Consider the following 22407-nt stretch of genomic DNA (forward strand, 5'->3'; position numbering starts at 1 on the left):
ATCCACTGACCTCCACAGTATTCTGACAATTGGCTTCTATTTTGAGGACACAGAGCAAAAAATATGGAGAAGCATTCCCTGGAGGCCTTTGGTAATATTAGGAGAGCAGATGTTTTAAGATCACAGTAGCCATTATGGTACTGCTGAGTGACAAAGGCATCCATGTGTTCTTATAAATCTGTGTGTATGTTTATAATATATAATGGCACATTATAATATGGGGACCAGAAAAGAGGCCTGTTTTGCTGAGATATAATTATAGTACTGGTTCTATCCTTTTTATTGAGTGCCAGTTAAATATCTTCTAATAGAACCCATTTCATTCATTTAGATCACCTATGTACCTTGGAAAACGGTTTAGAACCTCTTCCCTTCTCTGGTGACTTCCTCTATTAGTTTTCTATTGCCATGTAACAAATTACGACAAATTTAGTAACTTAAAGAAATATGCATCTATTATCTTGGTTAAAGAAATATGCACCTATTATCTTGGTTTCTGTGGGTCAGGATTTTTTACATGATTTAGATGGATATTCTGCTCACAGAATCACAAGGGTACAATCAAGGTACTATTTGTGCTGTATTTTCATTCGAATGTTTAGCTAGTAAAGAACCTACTTCCAAGCTCATTTGGTTCATTTATAGAATTTATTTCCTTATGGCTATATGATTGAGGGTCCTGGCTTTGTCCTGCCTGTTGGCTGAAGCCTACTCTCAGGCTACCTACAGATTCTGTAGGTCAGTTTAGTAAATTTCCATGTTGGTTTCTTCAGCATAGTTGTTTACTGTGTCAAACCAGCAAGGAGAAACTCTCTCCTCAGGGAAGGCCCAGCTCCTTTTCAAAGGGATTTTTTTCAGGGATTCCTGGGTGTCTCAGTTGGTTAAGTGTTTGCCTTTGGGTCAGGTCATGATCCCAGGGTCCTGGGATTGAGTCCCACATTGGGTTCCTTGTTCAGTGGAGAGCCTGCTTTTCCCTCTGCTTATGCTCTGTCTCTCTCTCTCTGTCTCAAATAAAAATAAAAAAAATCTTTAAATAAAAACAAAAAAACAAAAACAAAGGGCTTTTTCCAGATTAAGGCAGATCTACCCAAGGTAATATCCCTTTTGGTTGTTTAACTTGAAATCAATTTATTTGAAACATTAATTACAACTGCAAAATTCATTCACCTTTGCCATACTCTATTGCCTAGAAGTAAGTCATGGATTCTGCCCATACTTAAGGGGAGAGGATTATACATGGTATGAACATAAAGAAATACAGATCATCCTGGAATCCTGTGTTCCATATTTCCTAATCCCAGAATTGCTTCTTGAGTTTTCTCAGGCTTGTCTACTTAACACTTCAGTAAAACTTCTCTGAAAATTGGAGGACAATAATAAAAATTATCAGGTTAATTCATATTTCTTCTTAATGATAGTATACAGATATACAGTACAGATGTACAGATAGTGTACAGGATGTACAGATAGAAACTGCTCAAGCTGAACTATGTCTGCTCTTTTACCATTCTGACAAGTACTATTATTTTATTACCTCTACTACTACCATCACTAGGATGATTACTATTAGCTGACCACTTATCGAGATATTACTATATATTCAGTATTATTTGAAGTGTCTTACCAGAATTTAATTTTCATAAAAACCTCAGCAGACAGAGGCTATTTTTTATCATCCCCATTTCATATTTCAGGAACCATTTGTATAGAGCAGTTTAGAATGTGCAGCAGTAAAGTAGCAGCAACAGGATTCTAATTCAGGTGGTAAACTTTCAAAGCCCATTTTTGTAATCACTACATTATGTGGTCTCATTTTGTAGTATTAGAAACTTCAGTTTTCCTCATTAGCTGTTCCTTTTTCAAGTTTATGCTATTTGTTCAATTGCTGTTCAATAGCTACAACTGAAATTCATTTATGTTTATTATTTTAGGTTTTTGGTTTTTTATTTTTTTGTGAGAAGTTCTGTGATTTTGCTTTACTACAGCATTTTTCCCCCTAGAATATTCAGTCTGTTTGTATAAATAAGGTCAAAAAGGTGGATAAAATATTGAAATCCTTCAGTACTGGTTGGTAAGTAGATGCCCCACCTGTGAATACTCCTCCTACCATCCAGTCTGCCTAGGTCCCCAGCTGAAGAAACACTGGACCTCTTCACAATCCTACAACTAAGGGATTAATATCTGATGAAGTAGAAGGTCTTCAAGTCTGTTTCTGATTGACCAACGGCTAGTGCCATAGGGAATGAGAAATATTTTGAATTTCTGTTTTACCTAACTTGAATTCTTTTTATATTATTCTGACAGCCACTTGAAGCTCTTCATTATGAGTCAGGTCAAGCATCACACTTATTACAAGAAACAGGTAAGAAATTTTGCTATATTCTATGAGCAAGATTTAGGTCCTCTTATTCTGTATTTCTTTTGTATTTAGCGTATATCTTCATGATAGTAATGCTTTTTAAAAAGATTTTATTTATTTATTTGAAAAAGAGAGCAGAGTGAAAGAGAGAGCTCACGAGTGGAAAGGGGGGGCATGGGGGTGGGGGAGGGGAGAGGCAGAGGGAAGGGAAGAGGGGAAGAAGCAGACTCTCTGCTGAGCAGGGAGCCCAATGTGGGGCTCAATCCCAGGATCCTGGGATCATGACCTGAGCTGAAAGCAGATGCCTAACCACCTGAGCCAGCCAGGTGCCCTGATAGTAATGATTTAATAATATTTATCTGTATATATGTTTTTTATTTCCATCAGAGGGAGTGTCATTTCCTCTGGGCATCTTTAGTGCCTAGAATAGTACGTGAGTACATAATAAATACTGTAATTGTTGAATGAAGCTATGATTGCTTAGATCAACCAGCAGTTAGAATGGCTGAAGAAACTATAAATGTGTAGTTGAATATATTATGGGAGATTCAAGTACAATAAAACTGTCTAGTTAGAGTCCTAGGGAGGCACCTCTAGAAGATGAGCATATCTATGAAAAATGACCAGTTAGTGAGTTAATGCTGAATTATTTTTCCCTTTGCCATTGAGAGTGAACTATTATAAACATGATTCTTTTTTATTTATAGAAAACATACAAAGTGAAATCTGATGGGCTCTATTATTCTAATCCCATTTGTCTTATTATTATAGAATGAAGCTTTTGATATTGATATTAATATTTACGAATTGTTGAGTATTTTATAACTGAGCACCTATGTACTAAATAAATTATAATACATAGTTATAATTGAGACTGTATTTATAATATTTTTGAACAATCACGTACTATGTTCTGTGTAAAGTACTTCACAAAGCTTAGCAACAAAACAATGCAAATCTGTGTTATTTCCTGACTTATTTACCTTTCAAGTGATCCCTCATTGTTCTACAATAAAGTTCACCTTTTAGGCAAATAATCTTTTAAATCGGGTCTCATTTTAGAGTTCACCTTTTCTAGGAAGGCATTACGGATTCTCCAACTCTGGATTAAGTGATTCTCCTAAAGCCACCCAGGATTTCAACTAAATTGAAAGACCAGAATTATAAAAATAAGTATCAAGCGTCCTCCACTAATTTCTTATTGCTTACAATGTCCTGTTTACTTTTGTTTCCTCTAGTATAGATTTCTTGAGGACAGGCACCTAATATAGTTCTAGAACACTGATTGCTAAATAAAAACGGAATGAATAGATTAAGGGGAAAATTACATTTAAAAACAAGATAACCAAACCTTACGAACTATTTGTCAGGCTGTTCTTGCTTTGCAAAAGGACTTTACATTTATCATGTCATTGACCTCTCTTAACCGATTTGAAGCACAGGCACTATTATCACCATTTCAGAGATGAGAAAACTGTGTTAACACACGTGTTCCAAGAACAGGCAAGAAGACAGGAGTACTTGAAAGTGAGCCCAGATCTACCAACAAAGTGAGTAGCATCTTCTCTACTGCATCTCACGGCCTTCATTAAAGATTGGCTCCCAATATAAAATTGCATATAAGGGATACAACTTCCGGTTAAAGGGTATGATTGGAAGTGCTAGCTCTGGCACAAAACTGAAAGAAAATACGTGTCTTCGCCATTCTCTCATTACTTACAGTTTAAAGTATACTTTGTGAATTTTTAATATAAATAATGAACAAATATACTTCAGCCTTTTCCGAAAATCTTTCTCTCCGCTCTTTAACTCTCACGTACCTATTTCCTTCCTTCTTTCCTAAGGCTCATAGAGGGCGCTAACAAAGTGCTACTCACTGGTTGAGCGAAGCTCCACTCAAAACACACCTCACACTGCAACTGAAAGGCGCAGCGCCACCACCTCAGACTTCCTTCTCCTTTCCAAGGCAGGAGGCGTGGCCAATTTCCCTCATTCAAATAAAAAACCAGGAGATTTGCATGGGGAAAGGCTGATCCGTGAGCCTATTGGTTGTTAGTACCACGGGCGTGGCCAATATTACGCCCATGTAGCCCCGCCTACATTAATTTGCATAACGGCCCCGGCGCGTGCAAGGGAGAAGCGGGTTTGTTTTTGAATCTGCGGAGGCGGCGGCGGCAGCGGCGGCGCGGCGACTGAAGCGCGCGATACTGAAGCGGCCGCGTTGAGGACGGTTGCGCGGAACGGCTCTGTAGGAAGGAACTTGGTTCCCCCTCCCTCATCTCCCGCCCCGAAAGGTATATATGACTCCTAGGGGCTGTTATAACCACATTTTCTTAAATTACTATTGTATTTATGAAGAGTCAAGACCGCATTATGGCGGCTGCGGGAGTTGTGTGTGCGCCTGCGCGGTTGCGGAGCTGCGGGCGGGCGCTGCATGGGAGCACGTGATCTTGCGGGGTCGGGCTCTAGCTGCAGTTGTGCAGCTGGCGGGGCGGTGGCTGCGCAAGCGCAATATTCATTTTCAAGATCTAATGTTCTTGTTGGACGCCATTTGGGTTCTAGATTTAATTTTCCTCATTCTTGAGGAGTTTCATTTTGTTATCCCCAAATTTCCACATTTTTTAAGGAAAACGTTTCTCTTGTGTTTTACTCTTATATCGGGCTCAAACTCTTTTTTATATTTTTCCGATTCTCTGAGAAGCTGTGAACTTAATTTTCTGTAAAAATGATTGTCACTTGTGGTTCTCGATTATAATTTCACTTTTGGGGTATTGCTGGGTTCAAGTGTATATTTAGGGAGATAAAGATCAGCACCTAGTGGTGGTCCCAGGGGAAGTACATTTAATTGAACTGCATATCTGCAAATACATTTTTAACCCTAATTTTACCAGTTCTGTTATCAGGGAATGTTTACAAAATAGAAACATTTTTGAGTTTTGGAAATATGAGGGGGAAAGAGCATTGTAAAAATCAAATCTCAGTCTAAGTTAATGAAATCCAATTAGAAGTTTGTGTGCTTCTGATCCTACTTGCATCTGAGTTTTAGATTTTTTTTTCAGTCTCTGATCCCTTGTCCATAACTGCTTCAGTTTGGTCATTTTTATTACTCTGACTTTTAAAATTAAGTCTTTTTTTTTTTTTTTTAGCATTTTATTATATGTGAAATAAAACTTGGCAAATTTTTTTTACAAAGAATTCTTAAGAAAATTAACTACACTGAGGCCCTTATGAGGAAATAAAGTTAACCATCAATGAAAAAAAAATCAGTTCATTCTTTAAAAAAACTGCACATATACTTGTGTATGAGATATAGTTCTGTTTGATTTCTTAGTGTTCTTAGTTTTCGTTTCTTAAAGAAGGTAGTTGTAAGTATGCTACTGATTATTTTAGTTTACAGTGGTTGTGTCACTATATTTAAATCTTATATAACACCCCTGGGATAAGTGTTATACAATTTGATATAATTCTGTTACTGCGCAGATTATTTCTTAGTGGACTCAAAACTTGTAACTGGTTTTCATAAATGTCACCTGTGGTTTGTGTGTACAATAATTGGTTTCTGGGTTGGTTATATTAGCACTAAGTTTAAATCAGTTATCTGTCAAATGAAGAAGTGACTAGTACTTTATAATGGTTGGTTAGGGACGTTTTTTCTTGCCCAAAGCAAGTACTGTTAGTATTAAGTAGATGTAATTGAAATGAATAGTTTTGGTTGGTGGATTTTAAAAAAATGACATCACATACGAGATAGAATGGAGTGATAGGAAAGATAATTCTTTTTTCTCAACAGAAAATTAGCCATTCATATAATTCCTGGACCTCTGGACTCTTCTACACAGAAATTATATTTAGAGGGCAGTTGTGTAATCTTTTCCCCTTTTATACTTATGAGGTGGATTACCCAGCACACCCTCCCCCACTTCCTGTGAGATTCTTTCAGAAGTTTAGAGTTGAAAATGCGTTGTATTTTCTATATTTGTGTGTTTGTATGTGTATTTATGTACACATATATATTTAAGTTAAGAAAAGAACTCTGATCTTAGGACTTGATACACTTTGCACTACCAGAAAAGTGAAATATTTTGGTTTGTATATTTAAACTTATTTTTTCATTTGAATATACAGATGGTTGCCTCTTAGGTTAATGCTGAAGATTATAAGAGGTACTTGAAAACACTGAGGAACATAATGTATAATGTAAATATTTCTTAGTAAGATAATTTTGCTGTTTGTTAGAAAGGCAAGTATATTTCTATAAACTTAAAACTAAGACCAATGAATTGTCTGAATGTCCACTGTTTGTTTGCTGTTCTTTCAATAACAAGCATGTTTTGAAATTTTTGTTTCATAGTTAAAATACCACAAAATTTTGTCATATATGTAACATAAATAATATTAGGACTAGATTACTTAAGGAATGAATACTAAGTTACTGGGGTCATTTAAAACCTTTTTAGTTTTGTAGATTTTAAATATCACAAAATGTAGTTTAGACAAAGAGGTTTGATTAAGCCATAAACCATTAAAATTCTTTTATCTTTAAATTGTGATTTGAATTTATGATATATATATTTAAATACTTTTTTTAAAAATTATAACACATTTGGAAAGTATTGAAAATTAGCAACATTTGGAAATAAACACTCTAAATGTTTTGGTGATTTTTGTTATTTTTCCACGGTTGATCAGTCAATAAATAGGATTGTTCAATAAATATTGATAGTTAGTTTTTCGTTGGGACCATAATTTCATTCCTGTTCTTTTAATTCAGTATTATATTGTGGATGTTTTCCCATTTCCTTATTCTTTTAAAAATGCTTTACTTTTTTTTTTAAATATATAATAGTCTTCTAAAAATGTTTAATGGCTGCATAATATGTCGTGAAAATATCCCAAATCATCAAATACTCTGCAAATGTTTTTAAGTGGTTATTGACTCTGTTATTGACAAGCAATCAGACCTATGAATATTGTTATTTCTGATAACAATGTACTGTGACTTACTAAACATTTCTTTTATTGGCCATTTGTTTGTTGACTTTTTCTCTGGTATAAATAATGCTGCAGTGAACATCCTTGCACATGAGTCATGAACAGCATCTTATAGTATTTCTTCAAAATTACTGCTTCAAAGGGTGTTTAAACTAATACACACAATTAATAAAGCTTTGTTGTTTTGAAAAGCATTTCCCAAACCACCATCAATTTGATGGCTGAAAAATAGTAGCTCATTAATTTTTTTTTCTTTCTGATAACTAGTGAAATTCAGCTTTTTAATGTTTATAAATGCAGTTTTCTCATTTTTGTGAATTAGCTGTTTGAGGCTTTTTTATGTATTTTTCTGTGGTGGATGTTAATGTTTTTCCTATTGGTAACAGCTATTTATGGATATAGCCCTTTGCTCTTCATATTTTTTGGCAGGTTTTTTAATTTTAAGTTTATTACAATTAAAATTGCTTACGGTTTTATATATTCAGAAGTTTGCTATTTTTATGTAGTCTAAATGCAGTGCTTTTTCTTATTTGTGATTTCTTTTAGGACTTTGCCTAGAAAATATGACCTGTTGTGGGAGGAACTAAATGTTCACCATTTTGTTTATTTTTTCTACATATTGTAAAGATCTTTAAAAATAGTGTTTTAATATGTATGGAGTTTAGTTTGCTGTATTGTATGAAAATGGGTTGCTAGTTTCCAGTTTTTCCAAGTACCTCGTTTTCTTAGAATTTATGTTGGTGATCTCTTTTCTTACTGCTTTGAGTTGCTAATTTTGGTCATAAGTTACTAGATTTGAGCAATTGTTCTGCTTCATTTACTAGGGATCTTTAACTTGGGGTCCATTGGCCTCAGGAGTTCCTATAGATAGGCTTTTAAGAGGATTCCTTGGTAGATTCTTCCATGGATTCCTTGATGTATACAACTTGTACATATGCAGTTTTCTGGGAAAAGAGTTATAGTTCTTATCAGCTTTTGACAGGAATATGTAATATAAAATCTAAAAGGAGGCTAACAAGCACTGTCTGGGCTTTATTCATATAGCAGTACTGTACTGTTTCATATGCTGTAGACGATATAAATACGTGGAGGGGAAATACTCATGATTCTTTTTCACAGTTTTCTTAGCTAGTCTTCCCTGTTTTTGCAGATGAACTTTGGATTCATTTGGTTAAATTTTTAAAAAGCCAGTTATTTGAAGTTTTGTTCAGAATTGCATTAAATCTAAATTGGGGTGAGTTTACATCTTTTTACTCTTCTTTTTGTTTTTTTCACTCATGACTAGAATACACTTCCTGCAGGTTCCACAAAATATCCTTTTTTAAAGAACACTGGAAAAATTTGTGATATCTGTTACTTTTCATTAAGGTGTTATTTTACTTGTTTCCTAGTGCTGATATAATGTTAATAGGGATAAGTTGTTAGAAGATATAGGACTGCATTTCTATTTTTAATCTGCCTTAGGACATGGTGATATGAAAATAGTGCAAGTATGAAGTTAGAAGTGGGAAAATAGGTTGGCAAGAAAGTGTTCTACAATATTTGAAACCAAAATTTTTGAGACTTTTTTTTTCTTTTTTTATAGAGGAATGTTGAAAAGCTATTTTTCTGGCCAGGATGGAGCCCAGTAATATAATAAACATTTTTATTTTTAGTCTCTTTGGTAATTGTAAGTTATTCTTTCATAAGAGTGTTTTCCTAATTACTAGTAAATTTATTATCCATTAATTGTGTTCTTTGGGCTGATTGGCTTCATGAAAATAAATCTAAGAACTGGGTAGAAATCAATTGTTAAGATATTACTGGCTTTTATCAAACCTTTAAAGTGAAAAATTCCCATCTTTGGGTCTTTTTCAAGCAAAACTGCTTATAGAAATTTGCATATCTTACTTTTTTTATGTGACCTTTGCTCTTACTCGGAAACTTTTTCTAGTTCTGACAACTTATGATACTTGGTGTTTTAGACTATAATAGGTGAGGAATAGCAAAAAAAGGGACAATGGAAGTGTTACTGGAGAAACATACATGAATAGGAGCAAGAAGTGATGACTAGCATCTTGATAGTGAAGAGGGGTCACGTTTCAAGTGTTAGAAGCAAGAATTTAAAAACTTAGTTTTAAGATCATATAGTTTGTGAATTAGTATTCCTAGAGCTGAATCAGTATTTGTAACATGTTCATTATGGTAGTTGATGATCTTACTAATGATTCTGGATCCTAGAGAATAATTTAACTTGTTCAAGAAAGCAAAGAACTGTATGATTTAGTTTAGAAAGGTTTCTATTGTAATTTTTTAAGTTTTGAGGTATATGGAAGATTCATACATGGGCATATGTACTTTCTCAAGGGAATTACATGCAAGGTGTATTATGGATAAAAATTAAGTTATGTTTTAACATAATGTAAATGGTAGAGTACAAAAAGTCATCAAGTAGCTCTGAGAAGCCATGTCTCTATAAGTTCCCTAGAGTATCTAGAAATTACCTATCCATTAGTGGAGCTTCTCTTTCGAAATTCCTGCCCATTTGACCTTGTTATGTTCTTTATAGAGTCCAAGATTTTAAAAATGATTTTGCAGTGTTCTTTCTCGGACTGTCCTGAAATCTAAAGAGTGAGTTAGTGGTTTATCCAGTCATTTTGAGCTTGTTAAAACAGAAAAGTGAATTCCAAAAAATTAAACTTTGTTTATATATGCTTCAAGTTACATGGTAGAAACCAATTTTGTATTGCAGTTAGAGAGTATGAGTGCTGGGCAGCATTTTCATTTTTTTAATGCCTGCAAAATGAGAAGACTAGAGTACCAGTGCTTGCTTGTACAGTGTGAATGTCTTCAGTTTTGAATTTTGATCATTTGCATTTTTGAGTCTTTAAGAGAATGACTCTGGCATCTCCTTGGCCACTTTCTAAAAAATGTGATAGGCCTAAGGGTACAGTTGGCAGTACTTTCCTGAGAGACTTTATAATTGGACGTACGTAAATATGAAAGTCTGAGAAATGAAGATGACCTATTAATTTCATCATGAGAAATATTCATTTACTTATGTCTGCAATTTTTCATTGCTCAGAATATTATAAAAATATTTTGTCATTTTGTTTCTGATAACTAGGAGTAACTAGCTGTATACCCTTTAATTTGGGAGAGAGGACCCCTTGTATGATGTGAGGTAGTAGTGTCATAATGTCTTACTATAGAGTTCTTTGTCCCTTTCTTTTTTTGTATAGCCCTGTGCTACTTTGGGGAGTTATTGTCATGGTGGGTACCTAGGAATTGTATGTCCAGTACTCTATGGTAATTCTACATTTAAATGAGAATTTGACTTTTATGTTAAGGTAGTGATTCTCAGAACTGATAGAGCTATTAAATAGCTCTATTTAATAATTACTGACTACCTTGAGTCAGTAATGCTAAAAGATAATGCTGTCCAGTTTGTAAAAAGGTAAACCCTAGAAGATGAAAATAGGATCTGCCATTTTAAGAACCAGTGAAAATGTGACTGACGAACAGTGAATGATGTGAAACAGTGAATGATGTGACTGCTTCAGCTCATTTTCAGCTAAGGCTTTGGAGTTTAGTAGGGGTGTATCTGCCCTGTTACCCTTACTAGATTAAGTGTTTTAAAAGGAAGAAGTAGTGAAAAATATAGAAAAGAGACTATTTTTGAAATTTTCTTCTATTTCCTTTTAGGTGTTAAATGTCAGGAGCTAATTGGATTAGAATAAAGACTGAACTGCTCAGTGAGACTTTTACCATGGTTTAAGGATGATAAGAGTTTATTTCTCTCCTGTAACAATATAGAAAAAGGCTCTTTAGGGTTTAAGGTGGCTTTGACTTAACATATGGTTCCAGGTTGAACATGACTACTCACAGTTTACCAACCAGGGGCAAGAGAGAAAGGGTCATGGGAGTATACACCTCATTCTTTTGAGAACGTGATCTGGAAGTGGCACGTATCACTCTGACTCATGTTTTATAGCTGAGAATGTAGTCATTGGAACATAATTACTTGCGAAAGGAAGGCTGGTTAATGTAGTATCTAGGTGGACAGCCATGTGCTTACTAAAATTAAGGAATTTTATAAAAGGAAAGAAATGGGTGTTAGGGAACAACTAGCTCTTTCTGCTATAAAAGTAAGCTGGAGAAGTAGTCTCTCAAAATAATTCATAATTTGATATTAAAAACTAGTTTTTTGCTTTAACAGTTATAGTTAAAACTCTCTGTCTTCCTTGGTTTTTCCTTCTCCTCCTTCTCCTTCTTTTGAGAGAGAGAGAGAGTGCGAACAGGGGAGAGGCAGAGCTCAAGGGAGAGTGAGAATTCTAAGCAGGCTTCATGCCCAATGTGGTGGAGCCTGACATGGGGCTTGATCACATCATCCTGAGACCATGACCTGAGCTAAAATTAGTCAGATGCTTAACTTACTGATGTACTCCTGATGTACTTAACTACTGATGTACTCCTCTATAAGTCCTTCGAAGTGGAATTTTGAGAGCTTTGTATTCATGATTTGTGGTTGAGATTCTAGTTATTATATTTACCTTATTTGGTGGGATACTTCCCATTTCTGCTTGCCTTTGCAAACATATTAATATCATGTTTAGGGACGCCTGGGTGGCTCGGTTGGTTAAGCAGCTGCCTTCGGCTCAGGTCATGATCCCAGCATCCTGGGATTGAGTCCCATATCTGGGCTCCTTGCTTGGCGGGGAGCCTGCTTCTCCCTCTGCCGCTGCCTATGTTCGCTCACTCTCCCTCTCTCTCTCTGACAAATAAATAAATAAAATCTTAAAAAAAAAATAAAATCACGTTTAGCTCTGCAAGATTGGAATTTTAATTTAATATTAAAATCTCCATATAATATTTTTGTTATTTATTCAGTTTAATATTTTTAAACTTTACCAGTTAACTTGCTTATTTTAAAAGGATGAAAGATTATGGGTAAGGACTGGGGATAGTGACAATTGTTTAAACTACTACTTTTAGTCCAAAGTTGGTTTTGTTTTAGAAAAAATTTTTTTTTATTTTTAAGTAATTTCTATACCCAACTTGGGGCTCAGACTCATGACCCAGAGATCAAGAATATCATGCTCTACTGACTGAGCCAGCCAGGTGCTCTGAAGTTATGTTTTTATCATCTTTTCCAGATCCCATTTTTCTTTTGTAATTATTTGTGTGAAATATACATTTTGAAGATAGAAAATATGATTTTTGAGGACCTTATAACGTACACAAGTAAAACAATTGTGGTTGTAAATTCTTTGCATATGGGTAAAACTTACCTGATTAATAAGTAATTTAAAGCAGCTTTCTATATAAGAAAAAAACATATTAAAAAAAACATATTCATGTAAGGCACAAAAAGTGAAACGGTAATGAGGGAGATTAAGGAAGTCTTAGGAGAGTTGTATTTTAGGGGTAAATTAGAAGGATGTTCTCAGTAAAGGAAATAGGGTGTTCAGAGTATCAGATATGAGAAAGTGAGTGTGTTAGGAGAGTGTGTTAGGAGAACTCTGTGTTAGGGAGTATGTTAGGAGCACTCCGAATAGCTCCCTGGTATATGACATAAGATCCTTGATTTTTTTAAGAGTCATTGCTGCCATTGTGCCTGTATAACATAACTAATAAAGAGGATGTTGTTGTTTTCAGCTGGAATTTTTTAATTACTTTTTTTATTCTGCTTTGCTTCCTATCTCACTTAAAGGCATTTATTCCTTTCTATTTTTATGTTTATAGTTGTGTAGTCCTTCATAAGCTTTCTGCAGTTAGGAATTACATCTTATTCATGTGTCTGGCAATTGTTACATTTTAAAGAAAAACCCCATCTAATTAGGAATGATAAAGCCACTATTGGAAGTGTAAGATTGCTTTTCACATTGCCTTCCTTAATATTCATTAAATATTTGCTTATTGAAAGACTAGATCCCTTTTGTTTTAGGTGGAGGTGCAAGAAAGGGAAGTAAGATATGCTAGTTCCTTTTTTTTTAAAGATTTTATTTTTATTTATTTGACAGAGATCACAAGTAGGCAGAGAGAGAGAGAGAGGGGAAGGGAAGCAGGCTCCCTGCTGAGCAGAGCCCGATGTGGGACTCGATCCCAGGACGCTGGGATCATAACCTGAGCCGAAGGCAGAGGCTTTAACCCACTGAGCCACCCAGGCGCCCCATCTTGTTCCTTTTTTTCATTTAACTCATGATTATCCACAGGTGTCAGACTTTTTTTTTTTTAATAATTAAATACATAATTTACGTAAGCACCCACTGGATAATTGTCAAAAGATTGACAGGCACTTTGCATATGAAAAATTATAAATTGTGAGTCAAGTTTTAGAAAAAGTTCTTCCATCTCATTCATTAAAAAAATAAAAGAAAACAGGGAAACACCACTGCTTACATATTAACAAATCTCTAAGATATAACTCTGAAGGACATAATGTGTGCAAATTAATAAGGTTTTGATGAAAAGATGGAATGACATAATTATTTTGTATTTTTAAGTTTCTGTAATTCTCTCCTTCCCCACCAAATTTAAGTGATTTAAAAGTTGGAAGATAGCAAAATTGAAGAAAGAAAAAGGCAGAGAATTTTCCTAAAATCAGTAATATGGTGAAGTGGAAAGAACAGTAATTTTATATTGGGATCAGGGCATTTAGAGTCTCCCAGCTGTATTAATATAAAATGGTGCTGCTACCTATCTAGTAGGGTGGTTGTGAGGATTAAATGAGATTAGATATAAAAAATGGTTAGTTTTTCTTGGCACATTTTTCTTTTCTGTCTCCAATCAATTGATGAATCAATTAGTCAGGCATGAATGTCTAAGAGGCAACTAGGTGCAGCTATAGGGAGCCCTTCAATGCAGGAGATTTTATAGAAAATGACAATATTCTTAATTACTGGAGCTAGAATAAAATGTTTAAAAAGTAATTTAGAGAAGGAGTTTTATGATACTACTCACTAGTGGGGAAAAATAAGCATTTGAAAAAGTAGTGAATTTGCAAAGTTTTGTGAAGGAGTCTAGATTTAGGCCTGTTTTATTTTAGAAAGTGTTTAACATATAAAAGCCCTGAGAAGTTACTAAATTTACCAAGTTTACAGTAAGCCTCTTCATGATAAAGAAGCAGCCCTTTTCTCACATTCATTATTTATCTTCAGACTTTGTCAGTTTTTTTCGAATAATTATTATTGCCAAAGTTAGAGATGAAATCATTTATTTTGGGGACTAGACCCACATATGCTTTTTTTTTTTTTTTAATAGTGCAAAGTGCTTCCTCCCCCTTTATTTACTTTCTAGGTATGGAACTTGCTGGACATGCTTACTCAAAATTGAGGCCGAACAAAGTGCCAGTTTTCTTCCATAACCATTCCTGTGGCTAAGTTCCTGCCCTGTAAAACACAAATTTGAATGGATAAGTTTGTTTAATGATCTTATCCTTTTTTTTTTTTTTTTTTTGATTCTTTATTTACACAGGCCTAACGAGAAGTTAGTACCAAAAGACTTCCCTGTTGTCTGGTTAGCAAAACTACATACATTTTGTTTAAGAGTTAACTTATGTCTGTCTAGATGTTTAGTAAAGTGTAATTTTACCTGCTTGATTACAAGATCAGGAACCAAGAGAGAGCTGTCTAATTCATCTCAGTGAGCTTTCACCTGCATAAAACTGGGGTATTATGGTTCTGAGATTTCCATATTTGTCAATGTTCTAGTATTTTGGGAAGTGATATTCTTTATTCCAATAAACTTAGGGATCTATAAGTTATAGAAGACATGCTAAATTAGGTTCTGGGAGGACTTACTGGCATCATTTCTACATTTGAGGTGCAGTTATTTCTACATTTGAGGAGCTGTCCTTTTCTCCTTTCATACCTAATTACAAGCTTTCTCTTTTTAAGTGTTACAGTTTTGTAGTCGTGGTTACTAGTTTGATTTATTCAATTTTATCCTGATAGTAAGGAAAACATCCTCATTAGAACTATGTAAACTGCATTATAAAAAAGGAAAAAGATTCTGTTTGGATAAGACCAATCAATAAATTCAGTATTTTTCTATAGAACTGCTCTTTAATTGTTTTGGTAGCATCTTATAACCCATATTAAAATCTTCTACGGGTTATTTTTCCCTTGGAATTCTGAGGATATTGGATCAAGGTATTATTTAAATTATTATTTATACAAAGTATATTTTAAATTGAAGGTTAAAGATAGATTAAGAAGAAAGTGTTTTCCATATATAACCATTAAAAATACTAATTGTAGGGGCACCTGGGTGGCTCAGTGGGTTAAGCCTCTGCCTTGAGCTCAGTTCATGATCCCAAGTTCTTGGGATCGAGCCCCGCATCAGGCTCTCTGCTCGGTGGGGAGCCTGTTTCCCCCACCTCTCTCTCTCTGCCTGTCTCTCTACCTACTTGCAATCTCTGTCTGTCAAATAAATAAATTAAATCTTTAAAAAAAATACTAATCGTAGTTAAGTCAGTTCATTTAGTTCTAAGTAATTCTTGTTTTACTCATCTAGGGTTAAGTAATCTACGTAAACAAAGTTGTCTGCACTGGACTAACAGAATCATAGAAATCCGGACCCATTCTCTTGGTATATTTATGACAGATTTTGATTTAGGAAGGTAATGTCAGACCGTATACCAAATGGCCTGTATCCTGGAGTCTCTTCTACTTAATAGTAATAGTTAAGATGATTTGGTATGGTCCTTTACTAAGGATCTTTTGATGTTTTTTTTAGTAGAGAAACATCCCTCAGGTTTAGTGGCAGCAAGGGTCTTGACTCATTTTTGTTTCTTGAGTTTTATCGCTACAGTTGGCCTAGGTGCCCTCTACATGTGGTACACTGCTATAATCAGAATTTCATATACCATGTAGGGAATTCCTTTACTCTTTGTCAGTGTAGCACCCTTGTTTTCCATGTGTCATGTCTTTTTATTGGTTTATTTTGTCATTAGGGAAAGGAAACCCTATTCTTTAGTAACTTTTTGAGAAAGAGTAAATGCAAAGTATATTCTTTGAAGCCAGGAGTGTGTGAACCATTGTCACTGTATTTTTAGATACTTGATTGATAGTTTGGCTAGGTATAGAAATCTAGGTTGGAAAATATTTTTCTTCAGAATTTTAAAGACACTTTCATTATCTTTTTGCTTCTATTACTGCTGAGAAATCTGAAGCCATTCTTATATCTGATTTTCCCTTCACTGGAAGCTATTAATTTGTTAATAGTCTTTAGTGTTTTGAAATTTCACTGTAATTCTTTGATGTGGCTCTGTTTATCATTGTTTGTTGGCTTTCATCAGGCTCTTTCAGTTTAGCAACTCTTGTTTTTCAGTCTTGGAACTTTTTCTTAAATGATTTCATTGGTAATACCTTTCATCTGCCGTTTTATCATTCCAGTGTGCATTTTTTTTTTTTTAAAGATTTTATTTACTTACTTGACAGGGAGAGACACAGAGAGAGAGGGAACACAAGCAGGGGGAGTGGGAGAGGGAGAAGCAGACTCCCTGCTGAGCAGGGAGCAGATGCGGGGCTCGATCCCAGGACCCTGGGATCATGACCTGAGCCGAAGGCAGAGGCTTAATGACTGAGCCACCCAGGCGCCCCCCAGTGTGCATTTTTGGAGGGGTACTCCACTTAGGTTTTTTTCCCTTCTACTTAGATCTTGGTCTTTTTGTTCAGTTAGATTTCTTCAACTTTATCGTACAGTTCTTTTATTGAGTTTTTAATTTTTTCTATCATGTTCATCATTTCTACTTTATAGTCCTTGCCTGTAGTATTCTACCTTTTTTTTTTTTTTTTTTTTAAAGTAAACTCTGTGCCCAGTGTGGATCTAGGAACTCATGATCTCATGCTTTACTGACTGAGTCAGCCAGGTGCCCCTAGTATTCTCTTCTTGACACATGACTGCAACATCTGTTCTTACCTGTGGATATTAATTTTTTTGAAGTTTTTTCTTTTTTAAGATTTCATTTATTTATTTGACAGAGAGAGAGATCACAAGTAGGCAGAGAGGCAGGCAAAGAGAGAGGGGGAAGCAGGCTCCCTGCCGAGCAGAGAGCCCGATGTGGGGCTCGATCCCAGGACCCTGAGATTACGACCTAGGCCAAAGGAAGAGGCTTAACCCACTGAGCCACCCAGGTGCCCCCTTGAAGTTTTTTCTTGCATAGTTCTTTTTTTGTTTGTTTGTTTTTGTTTTGGCTTGTTTTTAGTCTCTGTCTTCCACATTAAACTTTAATCAGTTGCCTTTTTCTTCCTTGCCTGACTGTATTATATGTTGTGGAAGATTAAAAAGTTGATTAGAGGGGCACCTAGGTGGCTCAGTTGGTTATGTGTCTGACTCTTGATTTCAGCTCAGGTCATGATCTCAGGGTGGTGAGATTGAGCCCCATATGTGGGGGTCTGTGCTGGGTGTGGAGCCTGCTTAAGATTTTTTTCCTTACCGCTCCCCACCGCCCCTAGCTGGCCTGTGCACATTCTCTCTCTCTTAATTTTTTTTTTTTTTTTTAAGTTGATTAGAGGGACGCCTGGGTGGTTCAGTCAGTTAAGGGTCTGACTTTGGCTCAGGTCCTGATCCTGGGCTTGAGTCCTGCATCAGGCTCCTTACTCAGCAGGGAGCCTACTTCTCCTTCTGTCTGCCTCTCCTCTTGTTTGTGCATGCGCGTGCGCTCTCTCTCTCTCTCTGACTAATAAAATCTTTCAAAAATTGAGAAAAAGTTGATTAAGAGTATCTGCATTTGTCAGCTTTTAACTTCTCTTTGGCTTATCTGGGTGGACTGTTTTTTGAGGGCTCCCAAGATCTTAAGGTCTTATGCTTTTTAGATACACTCAGAGAATAGTTTTCCACTATGTTGAGTGGTAGTAAAGCAAAGTTTGTTGAGTGCAGTACAAAAGCTCCTGAAGAGGGAGGGGACCTGAGCATTGCCCTAGTTTTCCATTTTCATACCTGGGGAATAAAGATCTGATTGGCAACAGTCTGGAAGATTAATGGAAGAAGAAGACAAGGGGTCTCTGCAGTAAGCACTCAGTCCCTCTCTTTTTGGTATGCTACTCTAATTTTTAACTGGATGTTGTCTTCATAGTTTTGCTAGGATTGTGGAGAGGAGGTATTCAGTGGAATGTGGTGAGGATACCTAGTGTATCTTATTGATTCACAAACAGCTTTCATTAGTATTCCCTTTTTTAGTCACACCATCCTACTATTTGCTCCTTTCACCTCAGTTGGCCTAGTTTTTTTTTAGTTGCTGTGTCTTTTGAAGTTGCTGTCATGTAACTTAAATTGGTTTTTCCCCCAGTGAAGCATGGAAAATGATATTTGGGGAACTGCTAAGTTAGTTACCAATGGTCCTGCTTATTTTCCAGCTCCCAAAATCTTTTAGCTCTTTTACTCTTTTCCTTATTCTTGAGGATTTTTGCTTTCAAAAAATAGCTTTACGGGGGTGCCTGGTTGGCTCAGTTGTTAAGTGACTGCTTTCAGTTCAGGTCATAATCTCAGGGTCTTGGGATGGAGCACCACATTGGGCTCCCAGCTCGGTGGGAAGCCTGCTTCTCCCTCTCTCCCCCACTACCCCTGCCCTGCTTGTGTTTCCTCTCTCTCTGTGTGTCTCTCTCTGTCAAATAAATAAAATCTCTCCACTGTGTCTCTCACTGTCAAATAAATAAAATCTTAAAAAAAAAAAATCTTTACTGTAGTTTTAGTGGGATTTGAGGGAGTGAGATTAGGTGTTCTCATTTCATTATCTTAACATCCTTTTACATTTGTTTTCTTTGTATGTAAGGTTGGTAATAATATGTAACTAAAGTGTAGTAACCAAATAGAAGTATTTACTTTTTATCTAATACAGGGAAACCTTTTATTTAGATTCCATGGCATTTTCAATATTTTATATATGCAGCTATTTTAATAGTGTGATCTGTGTTGTATAAAAGGTTATAGTAGTTGATTACAGTCAATTCCCTTCCAGTTCTCATTGTTATTTGTGCAACCCCTAGCAAATGGCTTACAATCTCTGCTTATAAACCTTTGAAATTATAACACTCTTACTTTACATGATCCTTGTAAGACTGAAATAAAAAAAAAATATGTGAAAGAGCGAAAACATTGGGTAATTGTGGAAATGTTTACCTGACATTAGAAATAACTTCCCAGTGTGTTTGCTTTTACAAATAAACAATGATTCAGTTTATCAGGACTTATTCTATCCGAAGTAATTTTTAAGCAATATTCTTTTTTTTTTTTAATTTTATTTATTTATTTGACAGATCACAAGTAGGCAGAGAGGCAGGCAGAGAGAGAGAGGAGGAAGCAGGCTCCCTGCTGAGCAGAGAGTCCGATGTGGGGCTCGATCCCAGGACCCTGGGATCATGACCTGAGCTGAAGGCAGAGGCTTTAACCCACTGAGCCACCCAGGAGCCCCTTTAAGCAATATTCTTAGTAAAATTTAAGAATTTAAAAGTAAATAATATGCTTCCATAATTTTTTATAGACACTTTTAGAGTTCAACTCTTCCAAGCAGATAGTAGGTCCTGTGTATTGTCTGCAAAAACTCTTAACAGCTGAAAAGTACTCTACAAAAGGTATTTTTTCCATTTTGGATTTTAATGATTTTATTTATTTTTTAGAGAGAGAGAGAGAGAGAGAGAGAGAGCATGAGCAGGGGGAAGGACAGAGGGAGAGGCAGAGACTCTTAAGCAGACTTTGAGCTGAGCATGGAGCCCTATGCAGGGTTCATTTCCACAACCCTGAGATCATGACCTGAGCCCAGACCAAGAGCCAGACACTTAACTGACTGAGTTAACTGACTGAGCCACCCAGGCGCCTCTACTTCCTGGGTTTTATTTTATTTTTCAAAGATTTACTTATTTATTTGACAGACAGAGATCACAAGTAGGCAGAGAGGCAGGCAGAGAGAGAGAGGAGGAGGCAGGCTCCCTGCTGAGCAGAGAGCCCGATGTGGGGCTCGATCCCAGGACCCTGGCATCATGACCTGAGCCGAAGGCAGAGGCTTTAACCCACTGAGCCACCCAGGTGCCCCTACTTCCTGGGTTTTAAAGTACAGAGACTTTTTAGGCCCAGGCTAAAAACTTAGTTGAGTCATTAGTTGACTGCTTTTTCCCTGAAAATAAGAGTTGAGATCCTGAAAATGAAGGTTCTTAAAGATGTAGAATTTTCTGAGATTTTTGTGGTAGAAATGAAAACACTCAGAATTAATTTCAGCTCACCATCTATTGAGCGATCACTGTGTTTTGTACTAAGGAAGTGGATGGAAAGTGAATTAAAATGTGATTTCTGCCCTTAGGAACTCTAACTCGTGAAATATGGTAAATATAACAATGGTATGCACAAAAGATCTTGGGAGTGAAATTATACCTGGCTTGGGGGATGGGTATAGTAAAAAGAAAAATAAGTAAGGAAAAGGTTGTTACTGATGAGATAATTTAGGTTGAGTCCTGAATAGGATTTATCAGGTGAACTAAGATTGTTTATTTGGGATAGAAAGTGAAACATGTTGCAGTGGCACCAGTTATCAGAATAACAGCCTAACCATTTTCCTTTTCTAAACTATTTTCGTCATGTGTAGACACAACCAGTGTGGGAAGGGATGGGTGAAGGAAGCTCCATGGGCTTAGACTGAGTGTAGTCTAGCATGTATTTCAGCTCCTAGCACTTTTGTGAAGTTATTTAATCTTTGAGCCAGTTTCCTTCACTCATGAGTTGGTAGGTAATACATACCTTGTAGGATTACTGTGAGAATTAATTGAAATAATGCATGTAAAACTTACCTCAGGGCTTGATCTATATTAATGTACCTCCCTACCCCTTTGTCTTCTAAGTGCTGTGTGTGAAGTAGATAATCAGTCTAGTTACTGTTTTATTTATGTGCCTTGGGATAATAGAGAAAATCTAGTGAATAGGTAGTGAAATGACTGTAGTGGTTGGAGGAGAATTGGTACAATGAGAGAATCTATGTCTTTTTTGTCTTTTACTCTGAGATATAAATTGGGTGAAAAGTAGTTCTTGTAGCTGATAGTAGTAGCCAGCAATTAGCTTGCTCAGGAAAGCTTAGACTGAGGAAAAAAGTAGTTAGGATTTACATTGGAAAGGTATTTGGCAAGACATGGGAGGCTTGGGGTGAGGGGGATGGGACGGGGTACATTTGCAGGTGTGTTACGTAATTTAAATTTTTGTAGCCCAGACTCCAAAAGAATCTGCTGTTCTGAATATTGGAAGCTGCTCACTTGGCAGATTTAAAAGTTTTGGTTGTTTGTCTCTCCAATAACCTTAGTCCCATTTCAGTGCTACAGTAATGTCTATCTTTTATGAATCTTTTGCAGTTTACCAACCTCTTGCTTCTAAGGAATAGATTTGAGCAACCCTCAGAGAATTACTTTTTTTTGAAGAATTAATGTGGCTTGGTTAAGGTAACTTTTTTTTTTTTTTAATATAGTGTAGGACTTGAATAGTCTTTATACCCTTCATCCAGTTTTCCTCTTGGAGAATAAGTAAGGGTCTTTTAAAAAGCTGTTTAAATAGTTGAATTTATTTTTATTTATTTATTTTTTTAAATAGTTGAATTTAAACTGGAAAAAAAAAAGCTGTTACTTTTGTTTCATTTAAAAATTTTTATTAAAGAAAATTTTAAATATATACAGAAATTGAATGAAATAATCAACTGCATGTGCCCATCACTCAGCTTTGAACAATTACCAATTTATGGGGCCAGTCTCCTTTTGGCTGTACCCCTACCACCTCCCTATGCCCTTAACGAATTTTAGTGAATATCTACATAGTGTGGTGGATAGACAAAAATTCATACAGGGGAGCTAGATTTTAGGAAAGTAAACTAAGGAAAAGAGAAGGAAAAGGTGGATTTCCTAGATGATACGAGCTGTCAAGCAAACAAGTTTTTTCTGTGCTCTTGTCCTTCTCTTCTCTTGATGGGTAGGTTACTGCCACGACAGATTTGTTGGGATCCCTCTCAAATTTGTTTTGTTAATATACCCACTTTCAGATTGAATTTTACTCTGTTCTCCCTATTTGCTCCCCCCACCCCCCGCCAGGGGTGTCTACATTCTTTA

General features: G+C 35.8%; 1 protein-coding gene across 2 annotated transcripts in view; it reads left to right on the plus strand.

The window, feature by feature from the left end:
- The first annotated feature begins 4508 nt into the window (after positions 1-4508).
- ATF7IP (activating transcription factor 7 interacting protein) overlaps positions 4509-22407 on the plus strand; it is a 117975-nt gene continuing 100076 nt past the window's right edge. For both annotated transcript variants that reach the window (XM_080810023.1, XM_080810024.1), the window contains exon 1: positions 4509-4653. The gene's annotated coding sequence lies outside the window, so the exon portion shown is untranslated. The remainder of the gene's footprint in view (positions 4654-22407) is intronic.

Source organism: Martes martes (genome assembly GCF_963455335.1).
Source record: "Martes martes genome assembly, chromosome: 8".
NCBI classification, from domain to species: Eukaryota; Metazoa; Chordata; class Mammalia; order Carnivora; family Mustelidae; genus Martes; species Martes martes.